The 20964-nt window shown below is 45.7% G+C and overlaps 1 long non-coding RNA gene across 2 annotated transcripts in view; it reads left to right on the top strand.

Moving 5' to 3' along the window:
• LOC119844537 overlaps window positions 1-20964 on the top strand; it is a 58835-nt gene that overhangs the window by 10231 nt on the left and 27640 nt on the right. For both annotated transcript variants that reach the window (XR_006276276.1, XR_006276275.1), the window contains exon 2: window positions 6917-6984. This is a non-coding gene — a long non-coding RNA (uncharacterized LOC119844537). The remainder of the gene's footprint in view (window positions 1-6916; window positions 6985-20964) is intronic.

The following is a 20964-nucleotide window of genomic DNA, read 5'->3' as shown; positions in this document are numbered from 1 at the left end:
CTGCAGTAGATGATTCTGGCAGTGACATCTGTTGACCTCATGGGTTTGTCAAGATGTTAGTGGATTCCCTATGCCATCATTGGCCTGAGTCCATCTGTTTAATTGACTAAGTATCTGAGGCAACAGGTCATTCTCCCTCTTGACTAGAAGTATGTGGCTGCTGGGGATGCCTGGCCACAAACTCCCCTACATGGGGGGATGGTTTGGAGCAGTTTGTGGCTAACATCCGAGGCTGGGGATTGGTTTTGAAGACACCTTTTTTTGCCAGTTTATCTGATACTTTAGGTGTTCATGAATGACTGTTGGGTGTTTTGAGTTGGTGTGGCTTCCTAGTTTATTACCTTATAATGTATTTGCTTGGTTTATATTGAGGCATGTGAAGCCCTAAGTGGTAAGGGTGCTTTTTGGTCATTCTGATTTGAAGTCTGCTTAATTACTAGTCTTCTCATTGTTCAGATAGCTTTCAGGGCATTCATGGGAGAGAGTAAGGAGGTTTTCATATAGTTAGGGAGTATCTGAAAACTAACTTGTTCAGGCACTAGTTCGATACATCTAATTAAAGGGGTTTGTAAATCAGTGTGTGTTTGCAGCAATGGGCACTGTAACTTTCACTGATAAAAATGAAAATTTATTTAATGTTCTGAAGAGGGCAGGGTGGGCAAGTAAGTTTCCAGAGCTGTGTCACCCCATTGCTGGTGTTATTTACCACATCTTCCAAATCTCATGTTTTCCTGCAGCTTTGTACCCTAGCCGGGAGGAGGTCTTTTTGTTAGCATGTGTAGTGAAACCCTCCAGCAAGCTGAAGTCTCTGGCCCATCTCTCAGGGCAGAATTTGAGCAATATGTTAGGAGCAGCAACTCCAGCCAGTACCAGACAGGAGTCTGTCAGGATGGTGTTCAGACCTCAGAATGTTGCTTCTGAGGTCAAAGGGACTCCAACTTACATTGTTGCCTCTGTTTCCCAAAATACTCTCCTCGTTTTGTTTGTTTTTGTGCGTTTTGTAGAACTGATAAGTGTGTGTGTGGTGACCCAGCTTGGCTAGGCTATGTTAACTGTGAGGAGAGGCAAACCACAACAAAAGGGATAATTTGAAATTTTTATAACTTTCTAAGGGAAAATCCCAAACTTGTGCCAGGAGCATAGATAATATAGAACATTACCAAAGGCTTACTACTTACAATATTAAACTATAGGTTACCAACTTGTTAACCTTTTGTGTGATTGGACATGCTGTGCAGTTAGTACCAAATGCATGGTTGTTAACAAGAACAAAAGAGATTACAATAGACTGTCACTTCAGAGAAGAAACTCTTCCTGACCTTGGCTCTCAGTCCAGCTCCACGCTTGCTGTCCTTTCTTTTCCTCTCTTTGGCTTGAAGTGCTCCATGGATTCGATGTTCCTGTGGCTGTACCTCTTTCTACAGAGTTTATCCACAAGTGGGGTTTCTTTGCCTTGTGGGCCCTCACTTGTCCATTAGGCACCTTTGAACTGTATTCCTTCAACAGATGTTCGAACAGTCATTTTCTCTGCTCACTCACTTTAGGTCGTTTGTGGGTGGGCTTTTCATTTAATATTTTCAGGCTCTGTTTTCATCTAACACAACTTTTTGATCAATTCCCTTTTTCACCAATGATACTTCCTTTCAGTTTTTCCCCCGACTCTCTGTCTCTGGTAAGTCTGTAGATTTTATTTCTCTCTACTGCCTTTCTCCAGTAGTACCTGCTTCTCCTGACCTGAAACCATTCCTATTTTCCTCTTTCTCACTTCCCAATCTCCTGCTTTTATTGGCCTGTTCTCGTATCACCTCACCTCCTACCCAGGCTCTCGTTCATCTGCTAGCTCAGCATTGAGATTCTTCTCCTTTTCTAACAGCTGTTTTTCCCCAACTGCCCCTTCAAGTGGATCCCGAGCTGCCCTCTCGTTGGCTGTCTCTCTCCCCAGGACAGCATTCTGTGCTGTTGCATCACAGCTGCAGCAGGTGGTAGTGCCAGGGTGAAGGTTACTACATGTGGGGCTCTTCAGAGAATGTCTCCTTATCCCTGGCTTTTGTGGAGGGTGGATTGGTATGGCTGTGTTCAGGGACTCCCAACAAAATCACCCCCATGCACGGTGTGATCATGTAGATTATAACTCTGTCTCCATTATTATGAGCACAATGAATCTCTCTTCTTGGGACAGCTTCTTCCTGAGTGTGCCTCTGCCCCTTAAGATAAGACCATCCTGACCTCAACTTTATATTCCCATGCCCTACAGGGGAGTGGAGTAGAATCATAGAACTGGAAGGAAACTCAAGAGGTCATCTAGTCCAGTTCCCTGCACTCAAGGCAGGGCTAAGTATTATCTAGACCAGTGCTTTTCAAGCTATCTGATGTGGGGGACCGGCAAATTTTTTTTTTCCAATGTGCGCGCAGTCCAGCAGCCGATGCCGTTCCGCAGACCACCATTTTGAGTAGCAATGATCTAGACCGTCCCTGACAGCTGTTTGTCCAACCTGCTCTTAAAAAGCCCCAATGATGGTGATTCCACAGCCTCCCTAGGTGATTTATTCCAGTGCTTAACTGCTCTGACAATTAGGAAGTTTTTTCTAATGTCCAACCTAAACCGCTCTTGCTGCAGTTTAAGCCCATTGCTTCTTTGAATCATAGAAGATTAGGGTTGGAAGAGACCTCGGGAGATCATCTAGTATAATCCCCTGCTCAAAGCGGGACCAACACCAAGTAAATCATCCCAGCCAGGGCTTTGTCAAGCCGGGCCTTAAAAACCTCTAAGGATGGAGATTCCAACACCTTCCCAGGTAACCCATTCCAGTGCTTCACCACCCTCCTGGTGAAATAATGTTTCCTAATATCCAACCTAGACCTCCCCCACTGCAACTTGAGACCATTACTCCTTGTTCTGTCATCTGCCATCACTGAGAACAGCCTAGATCCATCCTCTTTGGAACCCCCTTTCAGGTAGTTGAAGGCTGCTATCAAATTCCCCTCTCTCTTCTCTTCTGCAGACTAAACAAGCCCAGTTCCCTCAGCCTCTCCTCATAAGTCATGTGCTCCAGCCCCCTGATCAGAGGTTAATAAGAATAATTTTTTTCCCTCCTCTTTGTAACAACCTTTTATGTCCTTGAAAATTATCATGTCCTCTCTGTCTTCTCTTCTCCAGACTAAACAAACTCAATTTTTTCAATCTTCCCTCATAGGTCATGTTTCCTAGACCTTTAATAATTTTTGTTGCTCTGCTCTGGACTTTCTCCAGTTTGTCCACATCTTTCTGGAAATGTGGCACCCAGAACGGGACACAATACTCCAATTGAGGCCTAATCAGCGCAGAGTAGAGCGGAAGAATTACTTCTCATGTCTTGCTTACAATACTCCTGCTAATACATCCCAGAATGATGTTCGCTTTTTTTGCAACAGCATTACACTGTTGACTCATATTTAGCTTTTGATCCACTATGACCCCCAGATCCCTTTCCACAGTACTCCTTCCTAGGCAGTCATTTCCCATTTTGTATGTGTGCACCTGATTGTTCCTTCCTAAGTGTCTTTATTGAATTTCATCCTATTTACTTCAGAGCCCGTTTCTCCAGTTTGTCCAGATCATTTTGAATTTTAATCCAACACTCCAAAGCACTGGCAAGTACTGGGCTGAAGATACAGCGAAAAGATGCCAGAGCTCAGAGGCACCATTTCTCAGGGGAGCGTGCAGTTTGTCTCCATTAGAAATTCATGGACACTTCCTTGCGTGAAAGTAGAGAAATGAAAGTTAACACAAGATTACTTTTAACTGAAAAAAATTACAGCACCAAGTGGAAATGAAATCTTTGTTCTATCTAATCATATGTGATGCTCACCTTGGTAGTATCTGAGTGCCTCTCGGGTAATTATAAGTAACAAATAATTACAAAAAAATCTTCAAAAATCTTCTCTCCCTTCCCTGCTTGTAGTTATTGAGGGAAGCTAAGGGCATGGCTGTACTTGCAGATGTAGAGTGCTGTGAGTTAAAGCTGCCCTCGGAGAACTCAGTAGGGAAAGTGCTGCAGTGTGTTTACACTGTCAGCTGCAAACGCACTGGAGTGGTCACATTTGCGGTACTTGCAGCGGTATTGGGAGTGGTGCATTATGGGCAGCTATCCCACAGAGCACCTCTTCCCATTTTGGTGCTGTGGCTTGTGGGAAGGGGGGAGAGGGATGCAGGGCATTCTGGGTCCTGTTTCAACGCCCCATGATGCATCACTTCGCATCCCAGCAATCCCTGTTCTTCCGTCCACATTTGGCGCCATTTTTCAATGCTTTTTGTACTACGTGCGCTGTCTTCCCTTTCGGTCTGTGGGAATGGATCCCGAAGTGCTGAGGAATATGCTGATGGGTCTTGCTAGCATGTCACAAATGGCAGTCGAGTTACTCCTTAAGCTACAAACTGACAGTGAGGAGCCAGACGATGATGTCGACTCCATAATGCATATGACACGAGATTGCTTGTGGCATTTATGGTCATGCTCACCTCAACGGAACGCCACTTTTGGGCTCGGGAAATGAGCACTGAGTGGTGGGATCACATCGTCATGCAAGTCTGGGATGACAAGCAGTGGCTGAAGAACTTTCAGATGAGAAAATCCACTTTCATGGGACTGTGTGAAGAGCTCACCCCCACCCTGCAGCGCAAGGACACAAGATTGAGAGCTGCCCTGCCTGTGGAGAAGCGGGCAGCTATTGCAGTTTTGAAGCTGGCAATTCCAGACAGCTACCGATTGGTTGCTAACCAGTTTGGAGTGGGAAAGTCACCGTTGGAATCGTGGTGTTGGAAGTTTCCAGGGCCACTAGTCGCATCCTGCTCAGAAGAACCATGACTCTGGGTAACGTGCATGACATTGTGGCTGGCTTTGCACAAATGGGTTTCTCTAACTGTGGATGGGTGATAGATGGGACGCATATTCCAGTTCTGGCACCAGCCCACCTAGCCTCCGAGTATGTTAATGGGAAGGGATATTTCTCTTTGGTTCTCCAAGTGCTTGTGGATCACCGTTTCATTGACATGAATGCAGGCTGGTCCGGAAAGGTGCGTGATGCACGCATCTTTTGGAAGACAGGCTTGTTCAGGAAGCTGCAAGCCAGGACTTTCTTCCTAGACCAGATGATCACTGTAGGGGAAATAGAAATGCCCATTGTGATCTTGGGAGACCCCGCTTATCCTTAAATGCCGTGGCTCATGAAACCCTACAGAGGGAGCCTTGATAGCAGGAAGGAGCGGTTCAACAACAGGCTGAGTCAGTGCAGAATGACTGTGGAGTGTGCTTTTGGCCGTTTAAAGGGCCACTGGCGCCATCTGTATGGGAAGCTGGACCTGGCCGATGACGACATCCCCACGGTTATATCCACGTGGTATACCCTCCATAACATATATTTGAAGGGAAGGGTGAAAAATTCACTCAGGCATGGAACTTCGCGATTCAACACCTGAAGGCTGAATTTGAACAGTCAGAGAGCAGGGCTATTAGAGGGGCCCAGTGTGGGGCTGTAAGGATTAGGGATGCCTTGAGGGAGCAATTTGAGGCTGAAAGCCACCAATAATGTTTGGTGCCTGCACAGGAGTGAAGTGCAGAGGTTCCAATGTTAGCAGCAGGAATCTGTGTTTGCTACAGTGACTTGCAGTGCCTGTTGCTTTCCTGGACTAAGGTATCTTTTACTTAATGCAATAATAAAGAATGTTTTCAAAGACAAAAAATGTATTTATTGAAAAGAAACACAACTGCTTGGGAAACAGGGCAAGAGGGTGGGTTGGGGAATGGTTCAATCACAGATTTGCGTATGTCCTGTTATCATACTCAGCCTTCCTGTCTGGAATGCTGTGCTCCTCACCCCCAAGACCTTGCAACGAACAACTTCCTTCCCAAAATAAAAGCCACTTACTGGGCACCTCCTCTGGTGTTTGTTCTTCCCCAAGCACCGGCCTCTGCAGCTGGCTATCTTCCTCCTGGCTTGAGAACAGTTCCTGGCTGCATGCATCTAGGGATGCTGGGCTGCATCCCTCCTCCTCAGCACCCTCACTCCCATTTTCCTCCTCCTGCCTTGTTGAACTGGGCTCTGAAGTGTCCATGGTGGACACTTCAGAATGGAGGTTGGATTGCCCCCAAGTATTGTGTCCAGCTCTTTGTAAAAACGGCAGGTCACGGGGGCAGCACTGGAGTGGCTGTTTGCCTCTCGGGCTTTGTGGTAGGCATTCCGCAGCTCCTTCACTTTAATCCTGCACTGCAGTGCATCCCTGTCATGGCCCCTTTTCATCATGTCCCTTGAAAACTGCCCAAAGGTATCGTAATTCCTTCGGCTGGAGCGCAGCTGGGATTGGACAGCTTCCTCCCCCCCCAAACACTGATGAGGTCCCACACCTCGCTATTGCTCCATACTGGGGATCACCTGGTGCGTGGAGCCATGGTCACCTGGAAAGAGTCGCTGAGAGCACTCCATGCCTTGCTGAGCAAACAGGAAAGGGATTGTCAAAATTCCCAGAGAATTTAAAGGGTGGGTCTGATGGTTGGTCACCTGAAGGCAGGGCAGTAGAGTTCAAAGTGATGACCAGAGTGGCTAGAACGGGCATTGTGGGACACTTCTGGAGGCCAATCAGAGCGCATTAATAGACGGGGGCATCCACACTGGCACCATGGTGCTCCATACTTAGCAAGTATTATGCTTCTCGTCGAAGTGGATTACCAGGAGCGCTCCAGCTGCGGAGTCCGGGCTCTCTACGTGCCTTGCCAGAGTGGACGTATCATGAGTTAGGGCACCCGAGGCTGCTTTAATGTGCTCTAACTCACAAGTGTAGCCATGCCCTAAGTCAAAGGGATGGGTATTGTGTTTTTTGAAAGTGCTTCTCTGGATTTCAATGCATAGTTTTTCACTATGAGATTTTTACTTCTCTTTGCAGGAAAATGTCAGCCTTTGTAGAATAAGCTTAGACACATCTACAAACAAGAGGAATCGAAGTCTCAAAAGGTAGTGCTTACTATTTGTTTTATGTATTATTACTTTTCCACAAATAGATGAACCTAATAAATAAAGATGCCTATAACCCCTGACATTTGCTTCAAAAAGAAGTCCACCCAATTACCAAACAAGAAACAAATCTATGCAGGTTTTTCATTTGTTCCCCTCTGACATCACCTATTCCTTTACAGTTCTTTCTCGGGGATTCCTGGAACAGCACTGCTATGCACTGCTTCATATTAGGGGCAAGGAGCAAATGAACAATCTAGCCTTCAGTATGTTGACAGACTTTTCTATTTCCTATGCTTTCCAATTTAATGTCTCCAGGAGCTAAACTAATAATAAATTTTCCCCCATATAGGGGAGAGCTATGATGACTATCCATTGATGACTGAAGTATGTTATCTTTTAAAAGATTGGATTTGGCTTCTACTGAGTTAATAAAGGACATGCATCTAGAGAAACATTCCCCACCCCTCCCAGTCCTCTGCAGGAGAGTCTAAAGAGATAGGATTTCTCTTAGGAGGATCAGATGATTGATTTATAAATAGTAATGCATTTTGATGCCTGTCAGGGGCTACTTAGATTGCTTGTTACTTGTTATAGGCTTTCTTGTACTACTGCTTGGCCCCAGCTGGGCGGTATAATACTAATGTTTGATACCAAAAACAAGGAGTGAAATGTGTATTTTCCATCTGAACTGTTTGGTTTCAGAGAGCTTACATTTCCTATATGGAAGGTTACTGTCCTGATGCTATAGAGACTAACAAATTTATTAGAGCATAAGCTTTCGTGAGCTACAGCTCACTTCATCGGATGAAGTGAGCTGTAGCTCACGAAAGCTTATGCTCTAATAAATTTGTTAGTCTCTAAGGTGCCACAAGTACTCCTTTTCTTTTTGCGAATACAGACTAACACGGCTGCCACTCTGAAACCTGTCCTGATGCTAGTGATTTTTACTTCACAGCATGAGCTTCAGGCCCAAGACACTGACCTGCCTTATACCAGGTTTTACAAGAACGTGATGTTAGTGTGGGTTCATGTGAGGTTACTTTCCAAGGCAGTGTTGGAGCCTATTGCCCTGTCTATGTTCTTCCTACAACTGCATGCCCATTCCAGGGATACCCTTCTCTGTATGCCCAGAGTCCAAAGGTTCTTGGAGCCCTGTTTGGAGAGGACTAAGTCCTCAGGAAAGTCTACTCTGCTCTTTTTCATCTGACACTAGTCTGCTGGCTCATGCTGTTATTGAGAGGACCATGTCACCTGGCTGGCTTGAAACTAAAAGCCAGATGAAGGGTACCTTGACTGGAGACAAGATTGCACCATGGCCTGCCTTGGAGCTGTTTCCATTTTAGACATCTGCAAAGCAGATGAATGATCCCCTCCCACGTCTTTCCAATAGTTATTCTTTGAATTCAGTCTCAAGCAGGGAATCCCACTTTGTATTCTGCTCCTGAGATTGTTTCCAGGTAGGGTTGGAAAATCTCTCCCATTCCCCCCAAAAGCTATGCTTTATTTTGGGATGTGACTTTCAGGGCACTGTTTTTTACATGGGATTTTCTTGCTGTTCATTATCTTTTTCTACAGACTTGAATGTTTTGTCTGATGTTGGAGTTGAAAGTGGTACCTGGCTCCTCTTAAGGGAGATAATGGTGTTAATGTGATACAGAAAAAGCAAAACCAAACCAATTCCTCCCTGCTTGTATCGCTGTCATAGGCCTTGTTATTGCTTTCTTCTGCAGCTTTTCTCTCCTTTTTTCTTTGGGGACATTCCTTAAGCTTCTTGCTCTGCAGGGGGTCATACCTTTAGAGGTGAGAGAGTTATTTGCCTGTATATTTGTATTTTTGAAGGTGTCGAGTTACTTGTCACTCCCTTAGAGATGTCCTTTTTCTAAGGTGCTTGTTCCTGGGTAACTTGTTCAGTTTTCTCCCGAAACACAGTTTTGATTCTCTAGAATTAATTCTTCTTGCTGGGAACTTCTCCTCCCATGTGATTGAGGAACTGTTTGGGATGTTTGGAGGGCAGTGTTTGTTTTCATCCGATGTGGCACAGATCACTACTGCAGGCCTGGTTTACACTCTACCCTGCTCCTGCTGTCCTGGGTGTTAAAACAAAACAAACTTCCAAGGTAGGGGAATTGTGCCAGTCCTATGCTATGCAGTGAGAACCCTACCAGAGTTACAATATAAGTAATTATCTTACTATGATCTGTACACCCTTAAGTAATTTCCAAACTTTGGATTTTTTTTAACTCTGGTAGTTTCCTTTTGCATTTTCTTTAAATGATGGAATACTCATCAACTTTAACTACATCTTAATGACTTTTTTTGGGTATGAAGATGGGTCTGAGAAGTCTCTTCTAAGCCTTTTTACCCCAAAAGCATCCAAGCTCTGAGTGAAACAATTGATCAGAAGCTCCAAATCGCACAGTTCTCTGGTGTTAAGTGAGTTGGGAGATAGTAGAGAACAATTGGCTCAGTGAGAAGTAGAATAATTATTCCCTTTTGAGCGCATACATTTCTGCATTCTAAGATGAAATTGTCTTGTTCAGTCTAGCAAAACTGATGTATACCTATTACTCACTCGTTATTGGAGTACTTAGTGACAGCTGCAGTTAAAATACCCTAAGCATTCCATTTTAAAGCTCTTGTTCAGTTGTCAATCTTTCTCTTTTTGAGCTGAAAATTTTCAGGCCTGTTGTCTGGCCAAGGGTTTGGGGCTTTGTTACTCTTGCTTTTGTTTTGTGTTTGGACAGTTTAAGCAAAAATGATTCAGTGACTTAATGCTTTTGCTGTCATTATCTTTTAAAAGTGTTGGACCTTTTCAGCACCACTCTGCTCTCTAGCTGGGAGTAATGGAAAGTTTGGCAGAGGTTTCCTAAAAATGCTTTTAAAAGCCTTATTGTTGTTTTAATAACTTTTTCCCAGTGCTCAGGGGTAGGGGTGTGTGTGTGTGTGTGTGTGTGTGTGTGTGTGTGTGTGAAAGAGAGAGAGGCGCGCGTGTGTGTGTATGTACGTACGTGTGTGTACATACACACACACACACACACACACTCTTGTACTCTCCTAATGCTCTGGCTGTGTGTGTGTGAGTAGTGCTGTCTTTGCAGTGCAGTGTTTGTGTGACAAAGCTGGGTAGAATTAAAAAATATATATATAAAAAAGACGGAAGCTACTGTCTTGTTTGCAGCACAGGCACATGGTGGACGAGGCAAGGCTCTGTGGATATCTTGCTATTTGGGAATCTTGCATCTGCATCTGCTAGGAGATGCCAGGCACCTGGGGCAGTGTGCATGTGGTACTGGAGCAGGGCCTCCACACACACTCCCACATCAGTGCCCTCAGGGCACTTACATTTTTTGATGTAAACTTTTTGCTCTGAAATGTTATAAGTTTTTATAAAAGACAGACTTCTGAGCCTGGCATTTCAAACTATTCCGGGGGGAACTCTCAGCCTCCCCACCGCTGTCCACTTGGGCATGGTGGCTACAGACCTGGGAAGTTGTTTGTGCACCTATAGGATGCAGGCCTGTATGTTGGAGTCATCGACTCTGCCCCTTTGGTAGTGTGTGGGATGCATTAGGGCACTGCTTCTATCCTCGGGAGGAGGCTGTGTGTTGAGAGGGAACTGTAAATGCCCAGAGGCATGGGAGAGCTGTGTGCATTGAGAGCTGGGGTTCAGGGTACTCTCCCACAGGTGTAGGAAGTCTGTTTTAGATGCTCCCTTCCTACTGAATGCCTTGTCCCTCTATAGCAGAGCACCAGTGTAATTAGTGTAATACACAAAAAGAAAAGGAGGACTTGTGGCACCTTAAGACTAACAAATTTATTTGAGCATAAGCTTTCGTGAGCTACAGCTCGCTTCATCGGATGCATTCAGTGGGGAGATTTTATATACACAGAGAACATGAAACAATGGGTGTTACCATACACACTGTAATGAGAGTGATCAGGTAAGGTGAGCTATTACCAGCAGGAGAGCGGGGGGGGGGGGGTAACCTTTTGTAGTGATAATCAAGGTGGGCCATTTCCAGCAGTGGACAAGAACGTGTGAGGAACAGTGGGGGGAGGGGAGGAAATAATCATGGGGAAATAGTTTTACTTTGTGTAATGACACATCCACTCCCAGATAAAGTCAGCCACTTGTGGGTTGGAGGGTAGCTGCCAATGCACGACATCTCTGCATGCTCATGCCAGGAAGGGACAATTCGATCAAGGACTCATGGGCAAACCCTTCTCTTGCACCCAGGACTATGGGGGTTTATGTTTATGCACAGTGGGTGGGACTGTGGTTTTTAAAGTCTCATCTTACCAGTATCAAGGAAACTACATGGGATTTGTGGTCCATACCAGAGAAGGAGAAAGGGTTGAGTCTGCCCTGCTGAGGCTTTTCAGATCCTGTGCTTATACAAGCAGATCCTCCCTTGCAAATCTAGGTTTCTCTTAGGGTATGTCTGCACTGCAAAAAACAAAACAAAACCCAGCAGCAGCAACTCCCAGAGCCTGGGTAAACTGATGTGTGCCGTGGGGCTAAAAATAGCAGTGTAGACGTTCCCACGTTGGCTAGCGCCTAGCCTCTGAAACCCAGCAAGGGTCTCGGATCCCAGGCTCCAGCCCCAGCGGAAATGTCTACATTACTATTTTTAGCCACATGGTGCGAGCCTGAGTCAGTTGACCCGGGCTCTGAGACTCGCTGCTGCATTTTTTTGCAGTGTAGATGTACCCTCAGCCTGAGGATACCTGTCTGCAAGCAGAGATGTGGGAGCTCAGTAAGCGGTGCCTTTCCTAGAGGCGTCATTCACCAGTGTCTCAGCACTGTGCTGCTAGAGGGTTTTTCTTTCTCTCGTTCCTCACTCCCTTGTCAGGGGAAAAAGGAAGTGGAAGTGCTGTATGCTTCTCTTCCACTAGCGCTGAAGTCCCTGTGCTCTAGGGGAGGGTTGTGCAGAGAAGGTATTCGCTATCTAGAGCTCTTAAATAACTGGGATATGATCATTATTCAAACTAGGGTGTCATAGACTTCTTTGGCAAGCTCCCTGCGCTCACCAGGGGGCTTCCTGCATCTTTTCATTCTCCCCCACAAGCGCCCTCCATTCCTCTATATTTCAGGGACTCCCTGCAAGCCCACCTCCCATCCCAGCATCTCTGTGCCCCCCCCATTTCCCTATCTCCTATACCAGAGTGCTCCTTCTCTCTGCATTCACAGAGCCCCGGCAAGCAAAGGATTCTGTTTCCCATGCCCTCCTCCCTCTATACCATTGCCCCGTTGTCCTCTCCCCATGCCAGGGACTCTGTGGTCCCTCATTGCCCACCCCCCCTGCTCCCTTTCCCCACTGAGCAGACAGGCCAGTGTCTCTATAAGGTGTGCGCCCCCCCCCCCTTTTAAACTGTATCGGGACTATGGACAGAGCTGAGCTGGGGGTGTTTATGCTGGAAAACAGCTGCTATCAACCGGATCTTTGTTCTGTAGATACTTAAAAACCCAGATGAAGCTGTTGGCTCTCCTGATGAAATGCTGGAAGCTCCATGGGTCTCCGTGTCTCCCTTCCGATTTGCTAACTTTCACCAAAATCACTAGCATTCTGCCCACTGGTGCCTAGAACATTTCCTGAAACTTTGGAGTTGATTTGATGTAGCATTTAAAAGTTACCTCATTACTGACAAATGGAGAAAAGACAGCAGATTGAGTGTTAGAGCTTGTCTGCACTGAATTACTGTGCACTAGTGACTGTCACACACTAAGTGGCCTTTGTGGACCTTGCTGACATGCACTATAAATTCCTTAGTGTGCTTTTAATGTAGTTCTGGGATTACGTTAATGTGCACTAGCGAACTTCTAGTGTGCACTAGCAGGGTCCCCAAGGGCCAGTTACTGTGTGAGAGTTGCTGGTGCGGACTAGAATTTACAACCCTCAGGTACAGCCTAACACACCATGTAGACAAGAACTTAACCCTCTCAAGCTCAGTCAGTTAGCTGTAGGGGTGGACAAGAGCAGCTTCTTAGCTGAAGGTGAAGGCAAGCTGAGTTGTCTAACCTTACTGAGACGCTCTGTGCTTTTTCATCTGCAGGGATTAGCTCTATAGAATAAGGGCACGTCTACTCTGGAAACATGCCGAAGGGTTTGTGTATCCACATTTAGTGAACTGTAATAAGTGTTGTGAGAGCAGTGCACTACCTTATCCCACAACTGAGATGCTTTAGTCTGGTAACATTGCAGCCAGACAGCACTGTGGTGTTTTGAAACAAGTGCTCAGCATTCTGGTCAGACATCCCATGGTGCATTGCTCGGTTGTTGTGCTATATGTGTTCTGCTATGTGCACTTTTGTGCTGTGCATGTGGGACACCTACCAGAAGACAATGGAATTCTGGGACTTGAGGTTAAATAATTTCCATGATTCTTCTTTCATTCCATCCTCCATCTGGGGTTTGCAAGCCAGTGCCGTTTTCAAAGCATTGTCAGGCAGCATGGAGGAAATATTAGCGATTGCTGCAATCCTCATGGTGATGAATATAAACAGGCTGCTGCAAGCATGTCTGAAATCATTGCACGAATTTAGAACCAGAGTGATAAGGGCACCTGAGAAGGTGGATGCTGAAATCAGGTGGAACTATTTCTGTCTTTTCTTGCAGCAGCTTAACTCCATGGAGCGCCACTTTTGGGCTTAGTCCACTGGCACTGGTAAGAAAGGACAGTGCTGCAGACTGGGATGACCAGCAGTAGTGGCAGAATATCAAGATGTCAAAAGCCCTTTTCCCAGTGATCTGTGCAGAGCTCTTCCTGGAACTACCGCCGCAGAACACTTATGAGAGCTGCCCACAGGAGAAGCGTGGAGAAGCATGTGGAGAAGCATGTGGCTATTGCCATCTGGAAGCTAATCACCCATGATTGTTACTGATCAGCAACTAACCAGTTTGATGTTGGTAGATCAACTGGTGGGGCTTTTGTCACAGAAATGTGCACTGCTATCAGAAGGCTCTGCTGTCTGGCCTTGATTATGGGCTCAGGTCTAACTTATCACCTTATGTGGGGTTGGGAAGGAATTTTCCCAGGTCAGATTGACCGTGACCTTAGGGATTTTTTACCTTCGTCAGCAGCTTGTTGGTTTGGGTCACTTGGCAGGATTATCTGGGTATATTTCACTCAATCGTTTCCCTGCCATTAGGGGAGGCTCTAGCGATGGTTTGCCTTGGTCCTGTCTGTTTTGCCTGTGGCACATAATACTAGTTCAGTCTCCTGTGAGTGGTAATACTTTGCTCTTATTTTGGTTGTTGGGTTCACTGTGCCAGTGGTGGGTGGTGGTGTTTGCCTAGAGGGTCAGACTAGATGATCTAGTAGTCCCTTCTGTCCTAGACGCTGACCCCCAGGTCACAAGACTGGGCACTGCACAGGCGGTTATTAACAGGTCTGCACAGATACAGCTCCCAAATTGGGGCCACCTGCCTATTTTTTACCTCTGGCCCCAGGCCTTGGAGTACAACAGGAAAGGATATTTCTCCATGGTGCTGCAAGGCCTGGTTGATCACCATGGAAAGTTCACCAATATTTATGGGTAGGGCTCACAGAGGTTGTGGAAGTCACAGATTCCATGACTTTCCGCGACCTCCGGGACTTCCGCTTATGCGGCCCTGGGGTCAGCCACACTGGCCACTGCTAGAGTGGCTCTGCAGTCAGCTGCTGAGGCAACTGGCCCCAGGGAGCACCTGAGCAGCAGCCGCTGTGGCTGGTGCCAGGGGCTGCTTGAGCAGCTGGTCCCGGAATGGCCAGAGCAGCTGCTGCTCAGCGGCCCCCAGCACCTCTATGACCTGGTGCTGCTGGTCCCAGAGGTGCCCCCCAGCAGTGTGTCCCTCCCTTCCCCCACAAAATTTAGTCAGCGGTATAAATCATGGACAGGTCACGGGCCATGAATTTTTGTTTGTTGCCCATGACCTATCCATGACTTTTACTAAAAATACCCATGACTAAATCGTAGCCTTATTTATGTGGGGTAGTCTGGAGAGGTTCATGATACTAGGATCTTTATAAAGCCTGGGTTGTTTGTTTGTTTGTTTGTTTGTTTGTTTTGCAATGACAAATGGAACTTTTGCACCAGTGGTGCAAAATTCTCTGCTAAATTAGAGCACTGCTTGTGCAGAAAGTTCTCCTTTTTAACTCACAGATCAGCAGAAAGTGCACTGCCAAATTAACAGAATTCTGCAGTAATTCAGAGGGATGAATGCCTTTAAGTTCCTTAAAATAGTTTTCTTTTGGGAAATGGATGTAGCATGATTTGAGTGATTAATGCATAACAACTCATGGTTGTGCTAAGTTGAGGGCAATAATGAAACTAGAAGCCAGAAACATGATTTTTATACTTTTCTGTATTTTCTGCAGCAATAAAAGTGCCTTTCTTCAGGTTAGTCCATGCAGTACTGCCGTGGGGATGGTGGGGTCAATTGGATGGGTGAAGACTAGCAAGTGCCTCGGTAGGGGAGAGTTCAGCAATATACAGCAAGCTTAAGTGGTGTTTTTATGTTTGCATATTTATAGAAATAAAGGAATAGAATTTGCAGTGTCTGGCCTGACTGTCAGTTTGGGTAGCGGAGGTATGAGGCAGTGGCTTGACAAAGCCCTGGCTGGAATGATTTAGTTGGGGATTGGTCCTGTTTTGAGCAGGGAGTTGGACTAGATGACCTCCTGAGGTCCCTTCCAACCCTGATATTCTATGATTAAAAGCCCAGGAGACAGAGAGAAGGTAGACCAATATGGTAGTGTCCTCATGGTGCCCAGAACTAAGTTGCTTACCCCTTTCCCCATTCAGTTCTGATGTAACATGTCATTTCATATTTACTGGTCTTGGTCCCTGCCACAATTTGGGTCTCTGCACGTGGTTCGGGTTGATTCTCTGGCTGTGATTGGAGGGTTCTGGATCTCTGCGATTGTCTCTGCCCCAGGGATCAAGAGTTGACAAGATCCTCATCTGGAGGATCAATCAGAGAGCCCACAATCAGACAGTCCAGCTCCTCACAGTATGAGCAGGATGTTCTGGCTCTCCCAGACTTTCTATAGTATTTACCAGGTCTGCACTCCAGCAGAGTGCCTTTGCCTTACCATGGTACTAGAGGCTGTCCTGGACATGCCACCTAGCCTGCATTTGTTATGATAGCAGCTTGTACCCCTGAGCTAAGTGACTACCATTCAGATATGCCTGATCACGCCCCTCTTCCCAGAGGGCAGTGAAGTCTTGGATCTCAGTATGGTACCAGGGTGAAGAACGAGACTGGACTGCTCAGTAGTCAAGAGACTGACAGGGATTTGTGAACTCCACAAAAGCTGGAATCTCAAAAGTCAGAACCAGTCTGCTTGCCAGCATTTCAATGGGATGGGGAGGTGACATTTGGTCAGGATAGCTCCAGAGCAGTACAGGGCACAGAGGTAAACAGACAGGATACCTCCAGTAGCCAGCTAAGCAGCAAAATAGCAGTAAGAGGACTTGGCAAGTGGGTTCAGGATGGGGATATATCCACATCTACTCTGCTGTAGGTAAACTCATCCCACAGCTCAGTGAACCCACTTCCAAAGTGGGGTTAAAACACCAGATGGTTCCTGACAAAAACAATGTGTGGAGGCCAGGCACTGTAAGGCAAAATAACTCACGTGGACCTGCAATGTATGGAGTGTAGACAAGCCCTAAAACAGCTCGTTGCCACCCATGGGAAGGGAAAGTCCCTTGGCCCTGAAAGCAGAAGTATCTGTTAAGCTGTGAAGTCCCTGTTTTCTGGGGGTTTTGCACCTTTTGTTATGCATCATCATTGCAATGGCAGTAATTGAAGAGCCTAGCCAGAGAGAAACTTTCCCTCTGCCACTGGAGGTGCTTTTCTTCTGGATGGGATCCCTCTGAAAAGGGAAGTGGTAATGCAGCAGTTCTGACTGCTTTGATCTAATAAGAGAATCGTAGGAGTTGGAGGCAGAAATTCTGGATTGGGTCTAGTGGAAAGCCCCAGTGTTTCCCTATGCCCTGGCACTGCCCAAATTGCACATCCCAACAGAGCCTCTCTTGAGTGTGAGTCCCGGCGGTTCCTTAGGGCAAGGTGGAAGCAGAGTTCCTGAAGCAGCAGTTGCTCACTGTGACAGCTTAACTCCAGCAAGCTCCAGTCCCACAGGTGAAGTCAGCCCAGCCATTTGTGGCATCTTCATTCTTGGTCAGCACCTGGGCATTGGTGACTAATTTTAACTGATGTTTGCAGTGTCCAGCATTGGGGTGAGAGTGCATGGAGGCAGATGGTGTGCACTGGGTCACTGGGGGGAAGCAGGTGGGAATTCGAAGTAGATTGGTTGATGTATTCCATAAATCTTGATGGACGATGCGGGTAACCTTGTGACCAGCTTGATGTCAGGGTGAGCTCCAGAGAAGGAGTGATGTTGATGACTCTCTGCTGTGAGAGAGAGAGAGAGAGAGGCTGGTCAGCAAGTTGTAGGGTTGAGTGTTATGGGAGGGAGGAGCACTGATTGCGTGGCTGAGGGGAGAGAATGCAGGGTGTGTTTGTGTGCACAGGGACCTGGTGTTTGGAATGGGAGCAAGCACTTCTGAGATTTCCTGCAGTCATTGGGATGAGTGAATAAATGCTGAGGGGTTGTGTGCTGAGTTGAATTTAATCTGCTCCTTTGTCTGAAGAGTTGGTACTTGTCCTAGTCTTCCCTTGGGAGGATTATTGTTGTCCCATTGACAATAGAGGGCAGTCTCCCTGCCCAGAGAGACAGAGGTTCCCAACTTACATGGGACTGCGCATGATACAAGGGAGACTTGAGGAAAGTGAAGGGAAATCGGCAGGCAGCTGCTGAGGGGAGCACCATGTTATCCAGAATGCAGCACAGCCCGAACACAGGGACCCTGAGGCACTAGCTTCCAAAGACAGACATGTGCCAGCATGCAAATGACCTCTGTCCCCTACCCTTTGCTGGTAGGGGTCTGGTTGCCTTGCTGGTGTCCTTAGGCTGCTTCTTCCATCATTATTTCCCTCTCCTCTAGGTTGACTGTTAGCACCAGTAAAACAAAAAACAGGGAACTGAGAGGGTGAGCAGTTTTCTCACCCTCTCAGTTCCCTGTTCCCCCCCCCCCATCCTCTTTCTCCAGTTCCTCATTTTCCTTTAAAAATAGAAGGTGTAAGTTATAGGGATGCCAACTTTGCTCCCTGTTTAAGGATTGGAAGCTTCCTCCCCACCTGCCTGCCCCCAAAATGCTACCCAGCATGACCGTCTTCTTGCTCTAGCCCAGTGGTTTTCAGACTTTTTAGGCTACGTACCCCTTTCCAAATAATGTAGTCTACCATGTACCCCCATCTGAGATAGGGTCATAATATACCTGTTGTTAGATTGCCAAGTCTTACTAAATAAAATGTGTTGTCTGGCATTACAGGATTTTTCTCACGTACCCCTGACAAGAGCTTGTGTATCCCAGTGTGAAAACCACTGCTCTAGCCTGTAATCTCAGGGGCCCCTGAATATAGAAAGAGCAAAGTATTGAAGCGTGATCCTGGGTGTGGCTGTTTCCTGGGCGAGGAGGGTGAATGGTAGGAGTTGGCTGGAGGGTGGTTAATTTTTAAAATATATTTTTAATGTTATAAAATGATCCAATCCACAGATCCCAAAGTCAGTCCCATTACAAATACACTGCACAGGGTTCTGGCCTGCATTGCTAAGTCAGACGTGAAATGCAACAGAAGGTTTTTGTCTAATTAGATCAGAACTTCATATTTGTTAAATCTAACACAGAGTTTAGAGAAGAGGAAGAGACATAACGAGAGAGACAGGAGGAAGTGGAGAAAAATGGAAATAAAATAAGCAGAAAGGAGAGTAGAGGATTAAATTTCACTATTTTCACCTTTTTGCTAAAGGAATCTGCAGAAGCACAGTGCATGCTGTGAGTTTGTATCCCTTATCAGAGTGTGCCTTCCTTGTCTTGTACAGAGATGCAAGGTTCCAGGCCTATTGAACCCATTCGGACAACAAAGGAGAGTGGAGATTTTACCCTCCTTCAAATAACTGATTGAGCAGCTGGCCCAAAAACTGAATTAGCATCTGATTATCTGTTACATTCCTCAGAGTTCAAATACCCAAGATACAAGACTCCAAAGTACTTGATACTAAAAAGACAATTATATTTTTCCCCGCAGCGTAACACAGAAGAAGCGATCAGTGCTGAGGTAACAGAGTTTTGTGAAGCAGGGTGTCCTATTGAATGAAGTGACTCTAATATCTGTCAGATGTAACTTGCATCTTACTTATTTTCACTAATACTAGTATCTGGTGTCATTGTCTTATGTTAAGCCTTAACGAATGTGTTAAAATGAAACAAACTGTATAAAAGACTTAAGGAGAAATCCTTGTCCTGTTGAAGTTGATAAAAAGTACATTAACTTCAGGAGCCCTGGGATTTCAGCCCTGGAGATCAGTGCTTCTGATTGGAGAAGGTGTGACAGTTCCTTTTCCTATTTAATCATAAAGTTTTCTTGATCAGACAAAGATGATGGAGAAATTGCATTATTCTGAGGTTCGTTTCTTAAAGAGGGTTTGCTCAGAGAGAGAGAGAGAACTCTGCCAAACTTGTAACTTTAATTTCAGGCAGAATAAGGAAGCTCCTCATCTGACAACAAAAGAAGATCTGGCATGTTTCATTAGTGTGTTAGCTTTAGGAGAGACATGGATTTTTGTCTTTATTACAAAAACAGCCAAGCATATTTAAAAAAAAAATTAATCTCCACCTCTGTTCCCATCACCCAAGTTAAAAAGGACAACATGTGAATTAGACCAGATGAGTACGAAGAGGATGGATTACCTATAGCATTAACTTTGGCACGCATCCATCCTGGTGAAACGTATGTCGCACCACTGGTATGGATAGGGAGCAGTCACTTGATACAAACTTGCTTGCTGGTCTGCATCTACCAAACTTATTCTGTTTCCACTCCACAACAGGCTAATTTCTAAGGCGCTGTAAAAACACAGAACAAAAAGATAGTCCCTGCTGTCTTTAGCATACAATCTGTCCTTAGGTTAACCAAACCTAGTAATGTTTTGGGATCACTATAGGGTACATGATCCACTTGTAGAGACTTTTTTTGCTTTTTTACTTTTTCTGTCTGAGTGTGTATTCTTTCAGAAACAATTTGTATTGACTTTTGATGTAACATTGCCTTAGCAGGATCCTGTTTTTTTTAAGGGGCAGCATGATAGTACACTTTTAGATCTGGCAAAGAAAATCCAACGTTCAAAATATTTAGGCAACAGATTTAAGCTCATCTGAATCCCCTTCCTTGCTCATTAAAATTAGTAGTGAGTTCATTAATGAAATCAAACCTGTGTGTGGAGACAGCGATGGAAATCGTTCCAAACAGATGCTAGTTAAAACTGGCTTGGTGGTTCAGATACAGAAATGGGTGACCTGAGAGTCTTGACAGGTTCCCCTTATACCCAGAGCTTTCTTCAAGAATTGGTTAGGGTTAGAGAAGAACACTAGGATAAATTCTCAGACTCTAATGTGGCTGTTATCCATTACAGTCTGGGTCAGTGGCTAGCATGGACAGCAATGGCAACAGTGTGACGCCATGAAAAGTGTATCTTTTGTGAAGTCACAGAGCAAGAGAAGAGTACCAAGGCTTGTGATTTATCACATCATGCCTGTTCCTATCCAGAGAGGTTGATCCCAAAACCAGTTTCCATATGCCTGCCAGGTGTGGCCATCGGAACTGTCAGCTATGTCAACTTGGCTAACGCTGGTGTGACTGTTCCTCTGTAGTGTCAGGGAGTAATGTAGCCTCCTCCATAGTAATAAGGGAAGCCAGTGTTCAAAGATTTTATTAAAAAATTATGACTTACTCGCTGGATTAATTGTGGTTATTTGATTTCAGTGTCAGCATTTCAGAGAATGGAGTAGGTGACTCCAGCACCTCTTTCCTCATCAGTACATCTGGGTATATTAACTTTGGCCACGAAAGCCATTCTATTTTTCAGGAC

The sequence above is a fragment of the Dermochelys coriacea genome, chromosome 17 (genome assembly GCF_009764565.3).
Source record: "Dermochelys coriacea isolate rDerCor1 chromosome 17, rDerCor1.pri.v4, whole genome shotgun sequence".
Lineage (NCBI taxonomy): Eukaryota > Metazoa > Chordata > Testudines > Dermochelyidae > Dermochelys > Dermochelys coriacea.
Note: the sequence above shows the minus strand (reverse complement) of the source record. Positions and strands in the feature narration are given on the sequence as shown.